General features: G+C 38.8%; 1 protein-coding gene across 2 annotated transcripts in view; it reads left to right on the top strand.

The window, feature by feature from the left end:
* Nucleotides 1-389: 389 nt before the first annotated feature.
* LOC136857433 (NEDD4-binding protein 1) overlaps nucleotides 390-15847 on the top strand; it is an 85360-nt gene continuing 69902 nt past the window's right edge. For both annotated transcript variants that reach the window (XM_067136092.2, XM_067136091.2), the window contains exon 1: nucleotides 390-644. The gene's annotated coding sequence lies outside the window, so the exon portion shown is untranslated. The remainder of the gene's footprint in view (nucleotides 645-15847) is intronic.

Raw genomic sequence — 15847 nt, 5'->3', positions numbered from 1 at the left:
TTTTGCCAGTGATGTAGAGTTTGTAATACATCTTTCGGGCAGATTTCCAGTTTGTCCATCTCTATTTGTGAGTTGCGACATCTGGGGCAATCGTCGTATGACGATTGGTATGACGTCAGGTGACTCATCGATTACAGTTTCTGCGAAATCACAGCCTTCTCAAGAAGAAATTCGTTACAGCTGCGTCATGGTTCGTGTTACTGTATATTAATTATTTTGCTTAAGAAATAAAATGATATGAGTTAGGAACTGGTCAAATAATTATTTATGCTCGTTCTGAAGTAAATTTGAAAAAAAAAAAAAACATTCAACTCTACAACCTTATATTGTTATACTGATTTCACTTTACACTACAGGTGTTCTGTGCTGAAGATTAGAAGGCAGTGAACTTGGCGACCTTTGGCTGGAGTTTTCTCTTTATGATAACAAAGCATTTTATCTTGTTTTCGACGATAATTGTTGTATTTAAGTTGTAAAGTTTGTATATTTTAGTTTTACCGTAATGTAATATTCATTCGACATGGGCAGTTTTGAATACTGAAGTGTACTTGGCAATATTTGTAGATAAGTTATTTTTTGTATTGAGTATTTCGTATTTGGAGTATAAATCTTCGTGAAGTAGATCAGTATTTTAGTGTATAATAGTAAGTATCATTTGATAATAGTTTTGATTTATGTGTATGGGATCTTTGATAGGGATGTGTTAGTTTATTCGTGTATGTTGAGTTTGTTTCCAGTGTGAATAGTGGTGGCTAAAGTTTCTTTTTAATGCACAGCAGACATGCATTTAACATAGGTATTTGTGTATAGTGTTCTTGTGTTGTACAACGTTGAAAGTGACTTACGATGAAAAGTAATCTCTAGACATTCTAACCAGTCAACATTTTTGTTCCTGTTCACTTGTGGAATATCCAGAGTATGTCTAAAATTTTATTTTTAGGCCTATATTAGTTTATGACAGTTTGAGGTCGTGAGTCAGTGGAAAATAACGTACATACAGCCTGTTGTCCCTGTATTGCACTTGAGTTATGTAGCTTTAACATAGGAATGGTCATGTTTTAAAAAAAATAGATTTTGCCTCCAGAATCCTCCAAGACCTCCCAAGTGTGTATAGTTCCCTGCTCTGGGTCGTGTTGGGTGTAATTTTACAGGGCGTAGAACGAGAGAAAATTTTAAAGATTTGTGGGATTTTAAGTGTATGTGTGTATTGATTATTTCTTTTGCTACATTTATGGGGTTGCAGTTAAGGTTTGGCAAGAATCGTCTCGGGTCAGGAGTTGTTTGGTAAAACTGTGGTGGTTGTGAAATATGTACATTAATACACATGTAAGTCAAAATTATAAACTTTGTAATTATATTGCAGCTTGATCCTTAACTGACCTTGTAAAGTAGGGCCTACCTGTTATATACAAAGGAAATTACAACTTGGCAAGTATTTCCATGGAAACCTTTGCAAACAAAATAGTCTGTTTAAATCTGTTCATGCAAACATACAGAATCATACGACTTACATAAGTGAACGCGCCGACTGGTGTGGATTGATATGAAGTAGTATAGTTGGTAAGCGATATGGTCCAGTACTAAAATGTTAATAATGTTGAAAAGTGCGCGTTCATGTCCACAATTAGAAAATATCCACTGAGCTCGATAGCTGCAGTCGCTCAAGTGCGGCCAGTATCCAATATTTGGGTGATAGTGGGTTCGAACCCCACTGTCTGCAGCCCTGAAGTTGGTTTTCCGTGGATTCCCATTTTCACACCAGGCAAATGCTGGAGCTGTACCTTAATTAAGGCCACAGCTGCTTCCTTCTCACTTCTAGCCCTTTCCTATCCCATCGCCGCCATAAGATGTATCTGTGTCGGTGCTACGTAAAGCAGCTTGTGTTTATCATCTGATGGCCAGGCAGGCATCAATTTTTGAAAATGAGACAAAGTCTCTCATAGTGCTTTGGCACTGCCAGTGGCTCCAAGTAGCCTACACAGTACCTCCAGGGTATTCACTAGCCATGCGTCTTGGTAGGTGTGCTATTTTATAAATAATGCAACAGAGTTTTTCCACCTATTCAGTGCTAAGTTGTATTTACATTACATGGGACTAGTTTCAACCCTGTCCGGCTCCATAGCTAAATGGTTAGCGTGCTGGCCTTTGGCGACAGGGGTCCTGGGGGGTACGATGCGCATTGGTATCACACAAATATCACTGTAAAATTTGTCACAAATGGAAGATAATAATTGCTTTTACACATATCAAGTGAAAAATCCCTGGCAAATTAAGAAATACCTTCGTTATTTGAGAAATATGAAAACATACTTAAGGCTTGTAGACAGGACTGGTTTATGACGTACTGCGCTGCTGGTGCAGTCTTTTGTTACTTTCTTCAGGTCCAGGGCTAGCACCGTGGAATGGGAGTGCTATGTCTGTAGATTCTCATTATCTTTGTCCATATGACTAGAGCAGCCAGTTCACACAGCAAAATGGAGGTCAACAGAAAAATAGCATGATCCCTGGACCAATAAATATTTTTATTTCTGTTCGAACAAAAGTAGCTTGATCCCTGGACCAATAAATCACTAGTCCACTGAATTTTTCTTATGTACATTGGCCATAACATTTTGTCGCCTATTAAATATTGCATATCGCGATACAATTCATGAAATTATGATGTTTGACAAGTGAGGCACTGAAACGAAAGCAAAGAACTTCAGTGAACACAGATATCACACACAAAATCGTTGAAAGTGTAACACAAAAGACGTACGTGTGTCACTGTGAGCGCAACACCAAATGTACTTGTAAAGTGGTAAAGTACGTGTACATAATATTCTCCAAAAATCAAATATTTCGTAATTTGCCAGGGGTTTTTCACTTGATATGTGTAAAAGCAATTATTATGTTCCATTTGTGACAAATTTTATAGTGATATTTGGGTGATACCAATACGCACTATACCCGTCCCGGGTTCGATTCCCGGCAGGGTCGGGAATTTTAACCATAATTGGTTAATTCCGCTGGCACTGGGGTTGGGTGTATGTGTCGTCTTCATCATCATTTCATCCTCATCACGACGCGCAGGTCGCCTACGGGCATCAAATCAAAAGACCTGCATCTGGCGAGCCGAACTTGTCCTTGGGCACTCCCGGCACTAAAAGCCATACGCTATTTCCATCTCAGTTTCAATCCTGCTTGGGGTCATCATCAGCCATATTAAAACATACACAAAGTAAATGCGAAATCCTAAAACATGTTTTCTAGCAGTAAGAGTCTAATGAAAAATATAATTTTACAATATGAAGTGTGGTTGAAATGTTGCAAATGAAAATGAAATATTACGTGTGATGTAGGTGAGTAATAATTAATACACTTAATACATGCTAAGAATTCTGGAACAAAAGTACAAATAAGGTGCTCTGTGTTTTTAAAATTTATAGACTCGTGGAATTCAGTAGGTCGTGGTGATCGTAACGGGTGCTATGGCAATAAGAATGAACACAAAGTAAACTGACACATGTATAAAAATATACAGGTAAGTACAATGTCTGAGTAACAAAATGTGTAGTTTATACTCTCTGGAAGAAGAGTTGACTAAACACTGTATCAGCTTAAGGCAATGTATCGGTGAAATTTGGTGAAAATTGTGAAAAAAATCCATTTTTAGTTTTTTACGTTCTCATAATGTTTATACCTTGTACTTTCTTTTTAAGCTTTGTTTTATTTAAATATCAGCCATTTAAAGCCCTTAGCGGCCATTTAAATGACCCGGCGCAAGTGGGCGTTGCCGCCCGTCGACACTATGCTCATGAATATCTTTCGTTTTTCGAAGATTTTGAATTGAGCGCGCGGGTTGAATGTAAGAAATGTTGTTGCTGTGGGTCTTTATGTTGGCTATTCTGATGGACTATCGATATATCAAGTGGAATTGGTGCTTGTAATGGAGCTTGTCCATGTGTTGAATGTCAACAAAGAGTTGTGATCTCACGTTTTGTGTTTATCATTCGTGTTTTAGGTCTACTCTGCTTTTCTGCAATTTCTTAAATGTTACATTAGTAATAAGTGTATTATAAATGATCCATAAACAATAACAGTATCTACTTAGTGAAAGCAGGTTAGCTTTTAAGGTTAGGATTTGTGAGGTTGTGTTATTATCAGTGTACATAATGGGCAGAAGAATTGAGACTTGTCATTGCCGGAAGAAACGACCTAGTAAAGTGTTGGATAAAGTGAAAAAAAATGCCATTTCTAACAGGAATAAGAATGTAAGTACTAGTTTACAAGATCAAGTAAGGGAAGTTAAAATTCCCACACCAAATATTGTGCCCGGGGAATGCATAATGTAATTTGGGCTAAGTATCTGAAGGAAGTGTTTATGTCAAATAAAGAACTGGAGATTGCTGTAACATCAGCAATTGCTGAATTCAACATGGGTTGTGAAGCAAGTGAGAAACTAAAAGCTAGTGTTAGGGGTGTTAAAGTTAGCACCTCAGGACAGAAAATTAGTGTAATGAGAGACAAGCGTAGAATTGACCACAGTGGAGTGTCTGGGTGACAAGGGTTCAAAACAGCCCGAAGGAAACTAAAACTCTCAAAACTGCTAGTGAGGCCAGGAAGAAGGCAGCAGAGGGTCCAACATATTGGGTGATATGAATAAACCGGAGACGTTACTCTTGTCTCGTAAATATTAAGACATGTCTCAAATGTATATGAATAAAAAAGCGATGTCTCAGCAGTGACCTTTGCTCCTTGAGACACAACTCGTTAGCGGATCCCCTCGGAGACATGTCTCCAAATGTATATGAATAAACTGGAGCTTAGTCTCTCTGAATGGAGACTGGTCTCAGAATTTCTTGAGCCAGCCCAGTAGGTGACTCAAGCTGATAGAATCAGGCTGAAAACGTGATGGCGGAGTTTATGATGGTTTTACAACGGAGAAGAAAAATTTATAAACCACGAAGAAATTCTCTCGAACATGATTATAAAGATCTCTACCGTTACCGGAAAGAAAATGTGGAATGGTTAGCACATTTTCTGGTGCGGATACACGAGATATTCATATAACAATAATGATAAAGATGATGACGTTGATAGCCATTTGCGATAGGATTTACATGCATCATAAAGTCTAAAATGTTCAAATTCAAACCAGAAATATGCAAAACCGTGCAACATACAATTCTAATAATTTTCTTAGTAATTATTAAATTACTTTAATTATTCTTAATCTATTCTACATTTGTGATTTTTTTTGCATTCACATTTTTTCTATTCACAAAACACGACTAACATTTTATAAATAAAATTAATTCACAATCACGGAAAAGGCCGAAATAAAACATAGCTATGATTAAGATATGACTTACAATTATTCAAGGTTTTCATTATTCACTTTGTCCTGCTCCTTAGCTGAATGGTCAGCGTGGTACTTTTCGGTTCAGGGGGCCCCCGGGTTCGATTCGCTATCGGGTCAGAGATTTTAACCTTAAATCCTCAACATTCCTGCAATTCACACACAACACTATCCTCCACTACAATAACACGGCAGATGACACCCCATCCTCGTCGGAGGGTCTGCCTTACAAGGGCTGTACCAGGCTAGAAATAGCCACACGAAATTATTACCTATTATTATTATTATTATTATTATTATTCACATTATGATATCTGGAAGGATATTTTTTCAAGTCTGAAAATTATCGCTCTCTATGACATGTTGGCCAAATGGTATTGAACGAATGTGCGAGTATCTTTGGTCTTGGTGTAAGCTATCCCATTTATGTTTAAGTGCCGTAAAATTTCCTGCCCATGCCTTTTTCGATTGCACTGTTTCTAAGTTTGTTTAAAAGTTTCAACCGGCGTCTCGCGCCCTTGAAAAAATATGCTGTAAATGGTCCCACAACATTTAACAGATTCGCATAATGACGTTATTCGGCCAATGATTTGCTGCCTCTATGAGTGCTGCTCTTTCTCAACCATCGCACCAATATCTCACTTGCGCCGAATACTACGAGGAAAGCATTTGGTTTGGATCAGACAGATTTCGATGAAACTTCCATGAATTGTCAATCTAGCTGTCTTAAATTTATTTCTGATATTTACTTTGTCATAAAATCAACGACATTGTTATGAGTAATTGCTAAAGAACAGCTGGGTGGTTTGCAGCTGTATTGGCCTCGCGTATGCACTGTAGAAATGCACTGATAGTTCTGTTTTAAAGTTACATTAAACAGTGCGCTATAGAGTGAAAATTAGATTTTGACAACATGAACAGAATGTCTTGCTCATCAAACCCATTTTACTAACATGCACAGTATATGAATATTTAAAAATATTAGGCTTTTAATACTTCTTTGTCGTTTACAATCGAGGCTGAAATATGTAATATGAAATCCTCGTCATTTGTATATAAACTTGCATGCTATAAATAGCCTTAAACTTTCGGATTCTTGTTGAGATTGATTCATTTTGTCACACTGCGGGTAACCTATATAACAAAGTCAATCATGCAGCGATGTTCTGATGTCTTAATTGACCATCCAACCATGTTTCATTGAAATCGCTGCCATCTACACACCACGTTCCATTTAAAACTGGAAAAAAATTTCCTGTCAATGAATACCGGTACGAAAATGTTATTTCACGGCAGAACGGTTATCACCATTGAGTTCCGGATGTCTTAGCTCATCATGTTACTAAGTTTCATTGCAATTTGTCCGGTCCAAATCAAACAACTCCCGTAGTTTATCAATATGGATAGCATTTTGTATTGTTTCTAAGTTTTGAAAGTTTGAAATTTAGACAGTTTATGCAACAGTATATAGGTATTGGTAGTATATTATATACCGGGTGAGTTGGCCGTGCGGTTAGGGACGCAAGGCTGTGAGCTTGCATCCGGGAGGTAGTGGGTTCAAGCTCCACAGTCGACAGCCCTGAATATCGTTTTCCTTGGTTTCCCATTTTCACACCAGGCAAATGCTGGGACTGTACCTTAATTAAGACCACGGCCGCTTCCATCCCACTCTTAAGCCTATCCCATCGTCGCCATATGACCTATCTGTGTCGGTGCGACGTAAAACAAATTGTAGGAAAAAAAGTACATTATAGGCAGAAACACCCCTAACTATGCAGAGGTATGATCAATAAACTCTTCATATTCGTGAAGAATGAAGTACGAAACGTGTGCTAAAAAGTGTTTGAGTGAATTTCAATGACCGCAGAAAATTATGCATTTGTATGTGGATCCTGAATGTGATAATAAATACAATGTAACTTCTTACACAATATCTTGAAGGAAACTTACAAGAAAAGAAACCTTAAATCAGTCGTTCCCAAGCTGGGGTTCAAGTATACCAAGTGTACGAGCCACTACGTTTATGTAAGCCTAGAAAGAATTGAAATAAGAACTAGTGATTATTGAATATCGATTAATACGAAAGGTAGCCTATAGTTTGCAGAATAGGCTCCCAAGTTAAACATAACTGAAGAAGAAGAAAAGTCTGTCAAGAACTATTCTAAATGAAAAAAATATCGGTGGGTGTTCCACTTCGATTGTACTTGTTTGTTCTGCTCTTTTCTCCCTTTCATGTAAAAGATTTACCATTTGCAGTTGCAAAATCTGTTTTTGCACTGAAATGAGTTCTTCTGTTTTTTCGAGGACACACTGTCGCTTTTCAATCTTTTTCGCTTGTAAATCTAACACTTTCATCTGTTCCAACAAAACCACTTTTTGTAGTAATTCACTCGTCAACTGACAGATACCAGAGCCAGTGTGCGAGACTCATCTCAAGCGGAAGGAGACAAGTCTCGTTAGCGAGAAACAAACTTTATTCATATACATGACGAGTTCTGTCTCGCAAGTGACTTCCGTCTCAATCCTCCTTCGAGACTTGTCTCCGAGTTACATCTCATTTTTATTCATATCACCCATGGTGCTGGGGAGTTTTAAGTCAACTAGATTCAGGTACTGGACTAATGTTCATCTCTAAAATTTCAATCTCTTTTTCCTCAGAATTTATTTTCCAACACTTTTCAAGATTCAAAATGCTCCTTATGCCACAGTTTTCAATCAATCTACTTGAAACTTTTAGGATAGTTTCAGATACAACATAATAACAAACTGATGTGCAAATTTTAATATACATGCAATAGTTCAGTGGCAATTAGTTTTTTCTCATCATGATCATCATAAAATATATTTAAATAGTTAAGCCTATGTGAAATAATTTGTTCCTTTCAGTGTAATTTGTCAAAACCCACACATCACTTCTTTTATATTGGTCTTTTAAAACCAAGATTAAATTTTACGCCAGATCTGCTGAGCCGTTTGGCATGAGGAGCATTTTATAAATACATCGAAAATTTTAAAAGATATTGATAAAATTATGAATATCTCAAAAACTGTTATTGATAGAAACTTTAAACTTTGTATGCTATATCATGCTGATACTGACATTAAATGATCGAAAGGATGAAAACTGTAGAATTTAGGATTTTCACAGATGCATTGCCTTAAGCGGATAATTTGGCAGTTGTGGTATTGAGTAACCAAGCCATGTTGATGGGCTGCATGGTTGATTGTTGTGCAGAATGTGAAGTTTTTGAATTCTTGTTGAGAAGAAAGTAGACACTGTGTGTGGTGATATTAATTGTTGGAATTCTCATTTCATAGTGGAAAACTAATTGGACCTATAAAAATTGAGAAAAGCCAGTAAAAAAGTAAACTGCGCGGAAAAGGAAAAGATTAACACAAACTGAATGGACACTTACCTCGCGCCGCTGTGGTGTGTGTAGCTTAGCTGATAATGTGCGACTAATGGCGGAAGGGGAAATATGGGCAGGGAGGGGGGCAGGCGCATGTGGGTTGGGTAGAGTGGTGGTGGCTTGGGAGGGGGTGGGGTGGGGTTGTAAGTGGGGATTTAAGCTGAAGGGTGCGAGAGAAAGGGTCATTTTTTTGGAAAAGTACCTTGAATTGAACTTAGGATTGAGTTCTGGTTGGCTGAATTATTGTTTCTGAGAATAGTGATAAATAAATCGTAAAGGATGTTGGGTTTCTCTGAGATTTCATGAAGATTGTAATTGGTGTAGGTGTATGTAGTAATTTTCCATTATGTTGAGTAAAGGACCATTATTTGCTACTTCAAGGATGTCCATGTCCTGTTCAATATGGGTAAAATTATGGTTATAATCTTACATGTGTTGGCCGATAGCTGAGAACTTATTGTATTTTATTGTGTTAGTGTGCTCATGGTATCTTATATTGAAGTTTCGTCCGGTTTGCCCGATGTAGGATTTTTCACAGGTATTGCATTTGATCCTATAAACTCCTGATTTAAAAAAAACAGCTGGTCTTGTTGATATGTGAAGTATTGTGTAGAACGTTCATGTTTTTATTGTTGGTTTTGAAAGCTAATAGCTTTATATAATATACATACATACATTATCATTATAGACTGTTATGCCTTTCAGCGTTCAGTCTGCAAGCCTCTGTGAATTTACTAAACGCCGCCACAATCCTCAATTTACAACTAGTGTTGTGGCCTCATTTAGTTCTATACCTCTTATTTTTAAATCGTTAGAAACTGAGTCTAACCATCATCGCCTTGGTCTACCCCTACTTCTCTTACCTTCCATAGCAAGAGTCCATTATTCTCCTAGGTAACCTATCCTCCTCCATTCGCCTCACATGACCTCACCACCAAAGCCAGTTTATGCGTACAGCTTCATCCATCGAGTTCATTCCTAAATTAGCCTTTATCTCCTCATTCTGAGTACCCTCCTGCCATTGTTCCCACCTGTTTGTACCAGCAATCATTCTTGCTACTTTCATATCTGTTACTTCTAACTTGTGAATAAGATATCCTGAGTCAACCCAGCTTTCGCTCCCATAAAGCAAAGTTGGTCTGAAAACAGACCGATGTAAAGATAGTTTCGTCTGGGAGCTGACTTCCTTCTTACAGAATACTGTTGATCGCAACTGCGAGCTCACTGCATTAGCTTTACGACACCTTGATTCAATCTCACTTACTATATTGCCATCCTGAGAGAACACACAACCTAAATACTTCAAATTATCGACCTGTTCTACCTTCGTATCACCAATCTGACATTCAATTTGTTGAATTTCTTACCTACTGACATCAATTTAGTCTTTGAGAGGCTAATTTTCATAACATACTCATTGCATCTATTTTCAAGTTCCAAGATACTAAACTGCATGCTTTCGGCACAGTCTGCCATTAAGACCAAGTCGTCAGCATAGGCCAGACTGCTTGCTACATTTCCACCTAACTGAATCCCTTCCTGCCATTTTATACCTTTCAGCCGATGATCCATGTAAACTACGAACAGCAAAGGTCTAACCCCTATAAGTGCCCTGAACCAAGAACTCATTCTACCATCAATTCTCACCAAAGTCCAATTGTCAACATAAATGCCTTTGATTGATTTTAATAATCTACCTTTAATTCCATAGTCCCCCAGTATAGCAAACATCTTTTCCCTCGGTACCCTGTCATATGCTTTCTCTAGATCTACGAAACATAAACACAACTACCTATTCTTCTCGTAGCATTTTTCAATTACCTGGCGCATACTGAAAATCTGATCCTGACAGCCTCTCTGTGGTCTGAAACCACACTGGGTTTCATCCAACTTCCTCTCAACGACTGATCGCACACTCCCTTCCAAGATGCCAGTGAAAACTTTGCCTGGTATACTAATCAATGAGATACCTCGATAGTTGTTGCAATCCTTCCTGTTCCCTTGCTTATAGATAGGTGCAATTACTGCTTTTGTCCAGTCTGAAGGTACCTTACCAACACTCCATGCTAATCTTACTACTCTATGAAGCCATTTCATCAATGCCTTTCCACTATACTTCACCATTTCAGGTCTAATTTCATCTATTCCTGCTGCTTTATGACACAGGAGTTTATTTACCATCCTTTCCACTTCCTCAAGCGTAATTTCACCAACATCATTTTCCTCCTCCTCATGAGCTTGGCTTTTTGCAACACCACCAGGATGATTTCCTTTTACATTGAGAAGATGTTCAAAATATTCCCTCCACCTCTCCAGTGATTCCCTGGGATCTATTATGAGTTCACCTGAATTGACTCAAAACACTGTTGTTCATTTCCTTTTCCCCTCCATTCCTAAGATTTTTTATTACTGTCCAGTAAGGTTTCCCTGCTGCTTTACCTAGCCTTTCCAGGTTATTACCAAAATCTTCCCACAACTTCTTTTTGGATTCAACAACTATTTGTTTCGCTCTGTTTCTTTCATTTACGTACAAATTCCTGTCCGCCTCGGCCCTTGTTTGGAGCCATTTCTGATAAGCCTTCTTTTTACGTTTACAAGCTGCTCTCACTTTATCATTCTACCAAGATGTTTTCTTTTTCCCATCTTTACATACAGTTGTTCCCAGGCATTCCCTTGCTGTTTCTACTACAGCATCCCTGTATGCCACCCATTCAGTTTCTGTATCATGAAACTGCTTACTGTCTACTGTTCGAAACTTCTCATTAATCATATCCATGTACTTCTGTCTAATTTCCTCGTACTGGAGATTTTCTACCCTTTTTCATTTGCAGACAGATTTCACTTTCTCTACCCTAGGCTTAGATATACTTGCTCGACTATTTACCGTACAAGGAAGGGTTAGAAATTATGTATTTCCTATGGTGTTCTGTCTCAGCATTTGTCAAACACAAAAGTACTCATCAATTTATCGTGAAATTCTACATTATGCCATGCTCAAAAGTTTCGCTTTAAATTATATGTTTCGGTCACAGATTTTGAGCTGGCTAGCTAATAATGCTTGTTACACGATTTTTCCAAACGTAACTACTACAGGTTCCCTTTCAACTTTACACAGTTGGTAAAGGGTTATGAGAGGCATATCTAGTAGACAAGCATTGTATATGGAAGCAAAGTCATTAAATTATAGCACTGCCTTTCGTTCTGATAGATCCACAGATGTGCGCCAAGTATGGATTCATTATACGACAATTTTGATGACAAAATTATGGAGTTCTATAATCCATCAGCAATCAAATATGTATAAACGGCATGTCTTTGGTTGGCCAGGAAGAGGGAGGACGAGGGCTGCTCCCCGGAAGCTCCCACCTCAGATGTGGAATGTGTATTCATTACTGTTAAATGGTTGCCACTGCATGGACAATGTAATAGAGGAATATATTTTATTGAGTTTTGGGCCTTTACGAGTATAGATCTCCATAGAGTTTATACATTTCAAATCTGGAATTTTTATTTGATTTCTTCAAGCTGCTTTACAATACAAATAGCACACCTTTAAGGGTGATGAACATCATATTCTTGGTCCGTATTGAACTGAGATAACACATAAATAATGCACAGTAGAGTTATCCACCTATATATATATATATATATATATATATTAAAACTATTTTATAAAGATGGTTAATGGTGTGGGTTACTGTAGTCATGTCCTAGATCCTGAACCATGGGCAACGGCTGAGTGGCCTAGTAAGTGGTCCTGAGAGTCGGGATACCAGTTGCTATGGAATGGAAGTGAGCATCTCGGACATATTCTGAGTCGTGGCCCTCCTTGTGCTCAGGCGGCTAGGACTATACAATTCACCGGTGGTCCATAACCCGTTAGAGGGGAGATCCTCACTTAGACTATGTGCAAGTAGGGTAGCATCCTGCTTCATGAATTTACCGAGCTCAGAACATTTTAAGCAAGCCTCAGACCTATGGGAGTAACGGAGTCCCACTCCCATTTGACAGGCGAGGGACTCCTAGGAAACAACTTGGCGAACGAAATGGAATCCGATGGGGAGCTATCAATATTAATGGGGCTTATGGAAGAAAGAAAGTAGAACTGGCTGAGTCTGCAAAGAGGATGCATCTGGATGTGCTAGGAGTAAGTGATATTCGGGTAAGGGGAGATAACGAGGAAGAGATAGGAGATTATAAAGTGTACTTGACGGGTGTTAGAAAGGGAAGGGCAGAATCTGGGGTAGGGCTCTTTATCAGGAATACCATTGCACGCAACATAGTTTCTGTTAGGCATGTAAATGAGCGAATGAATGTGGGTAGATTTGTCAGCTGGAGGAATTAGGACTAGAATTGTCTCCGTGTATTCACCATGTGAGGGTGCAGATGAGGATGAAGTTGACAAGTTTTATGAAGCATTGAGTGACATCATGGTCAGGGTCAACAACAAGTATAGAATTGTGCTAATGGGCGATTTCAATGCGAGAGTTGGGAATAGAACTGAAGGATACGAAAGGGTGATTGGTAAATGTGGGGAAGATATGGAAGCTAATGGGAATGGGAAGCATTTACTGGACTTCTGTGCTAGTATGGGTTTAGCAGTTATGAATACATTCTTCAAGCATGAGGCTATTCACCGCTACACATGGGAGGCTAGGGGTACCAGATCCATAATAGACTATATCTTAACCGACTTCGAATTCAGGAACCAAATCATAAATCATAAAATATGGTTCTTCAGTGATCACCTCCCTCCAACTGTTTTCGGCACATGAGGACAGGTTTTATTTTGCTGATAACCAATCGTCCAACTTAATTGCTTTTCTTTGAGGCAAACATACCACAACTTCCTCGTTCTGTACACAAGCAATTTCATCTCCAATGATTGCCGCTGCTGGTTGCATGGGATTGGCCTGGGCACGTGTGTGTATTCTGTGTAACACTTAGGCGCACACATATATTGACCATATTTGGTGGGGGTGAGTGGTTTCTCCCGTCCCGTCCCATCTTTTTTTTTTTTTTTGGCTATTTGTTTTGCGTCGCACCAACACAGATAGGTCTTATGGCGACGATGGGATAGGAATGGCCTCGGAATGGGAAGGAAGCGGTCGTGGTCTTAATTAAGGAACACCCCCAGCATTTGCCTGGTGTGAAAATGGGAAGCCACAGAAAACCATCTTCAGGGCTGCCGACAGTGGAGTTTAAACCCACTACCTCCTGGATGCGAGCTCTCAGCTGCGCGCTCCTAACCACACGGCAAACGCTATATTTTTTTATAATGATGCTCTCCGTATCTGCATTAGTCATACATCGAGCGTTGCAGGACTTCATCATAACAGCACCAATATTTTGCTTCGACTTACATTTTGTGAATGGCAGTGGTAGAGGTTGTAGAGAAGCATAGGTTTATTATTCTGGGAGTAAAAATTTTCAGTTATTGCAGATATGATAAATTATTCTTACTGAAAATATGCATTTTTAGCACCGAGTTTGCAAGTGTGTACAATTTCATAAACTCTACTACAATCCTCTATTTGTACCTGTAGCCACTGAGTCTGACCGTCTTGGTCTCCCTCTACTTCTCTTGCCTTCCATGACAGAGTCCATTGTTCTCCTAGATAACCTATCCTCTATTTGCCTCACATGACCCCACCACCGATACCAGTTAATGCACACAGCTTCAAGTTCAGTCCCAACAGCCTTCATCTCCTCATTGTAAGCACCCTCCTGCCATTGTTCCCACCTGTTTGTACCAGCTATCATTCCCACTACTTTCATGTCTGTTACTTCTAACTTATGAATAAGATATCCTAAGTCCATCCAGCTTTCACTCCCATAAAGCAAAGTTTGTCTGAAAACGGGCTGGTCTAAAGATATTTTTGTCCAGTAGGCCTAGCTGACTTCTTTCTTACAGCAACTATATCACAACTGCAAGCTCATTCCATTGGCTTTGCTGCACCTTGATTCAATTTCTCTTACTATAATATGAAGCAAATTTTTAAAGTAAGTACCGTTTTTAAATATGGTTGCTGCAGAGCTTTGTTCGGTCCATACATGCTCAGTACATACAGCTTTAGGCTAGATACAAACAGCACTGTGGAAGTATTCTTCCCAATTTTTGTGCGTATTGAAAATGCCTCTGTTAACTAATGGTCCCATTGATTGGGAAAGCTGTATAAATTCATTCAAATTAGTGGATTGTATGAAGAATACACTGAGCGAGGGGATGGTAAGAAATGGGTCAGAGCGTTTTAAGGAAGGCTGTACTAATGTCCACAACAAGAAATGTAGTGAGCGAACGTCTGTCATTACTGAAGACTTGATGCAGAGGTTCAAGAAAACAGCTGGTTAACAATTTTGTCATTAATTTGAGATGCTTGAAATTTAAAAGAGTGTTATTAAAAACTTGTGGCAGGGCACTTAGATTATTGGAAGTTGTGCTCATGCTGACGGAGGTGCACAAAACCAAGTGCGTAGTCAGTGTTTTGACTTTCCTTGAGCGGTAAGGTAATGAAGGTGATGCATTCCTAAACCAAATTATCACCGGCAGCTAAACATGAGTAGCTTATGTTACACCGGAATCAAAACCGCAGGGCAAGGGCCAAACTGCTAACTACATTTCCACCTAACTGAATGGAGGCACTCAACATCACCCAAGAAAGTGAAGTACAAGCAAACCGTTTCAGCTTTCTAACTCATGCACTGTGTTTTGGGATATGCAGGGTGTGTTGCTTGTGGATGTTTTACACCTGAGTAACACTAGTTTAAATGCTGAGACTTATTGAGAGACCTTGACGTAAACTCTGACATGCAATCTGAAGCAAACAGCATGCCATGCTTACAAGAGGGATTTGTTTGCTTCATGACAATGCACGACCCCACATGGCTAATTGAACCCAAGACCTCATCACTTTATTTGGTTGGGAACAATTTGATCATCCTCCGTATAACCCTGACCTTATCTCTAAGTTTACACAAGGAGTAATTTCAATACCACCTATTCAATACAATTTATTCCACTAAAGTGTGGTCAAATGCACATAGAAATTACCAGAATTTTAAAGGTACGTGTTTCGCCCACATTTTATTGGTCATC

Source organism: Anabrus simplex, chromosome 1, assembly GCF_040414725.1.
Source record: "Anabrus simplex isolate iqAnaSimp1 chromosome 1, ASM4041472v1, whole genome shotgun sequence".
NCBI classification, from domain to species: domain Eukaryota; kingdom Metazoa; phylum Arthropoda; class Insecta; order Orthoptera; family Tettigoniidae; genus Anabrus; species Anabrus simplex.
This window is presented reverse-complemented; position numbering and strand designations above follow the sequence as displayed.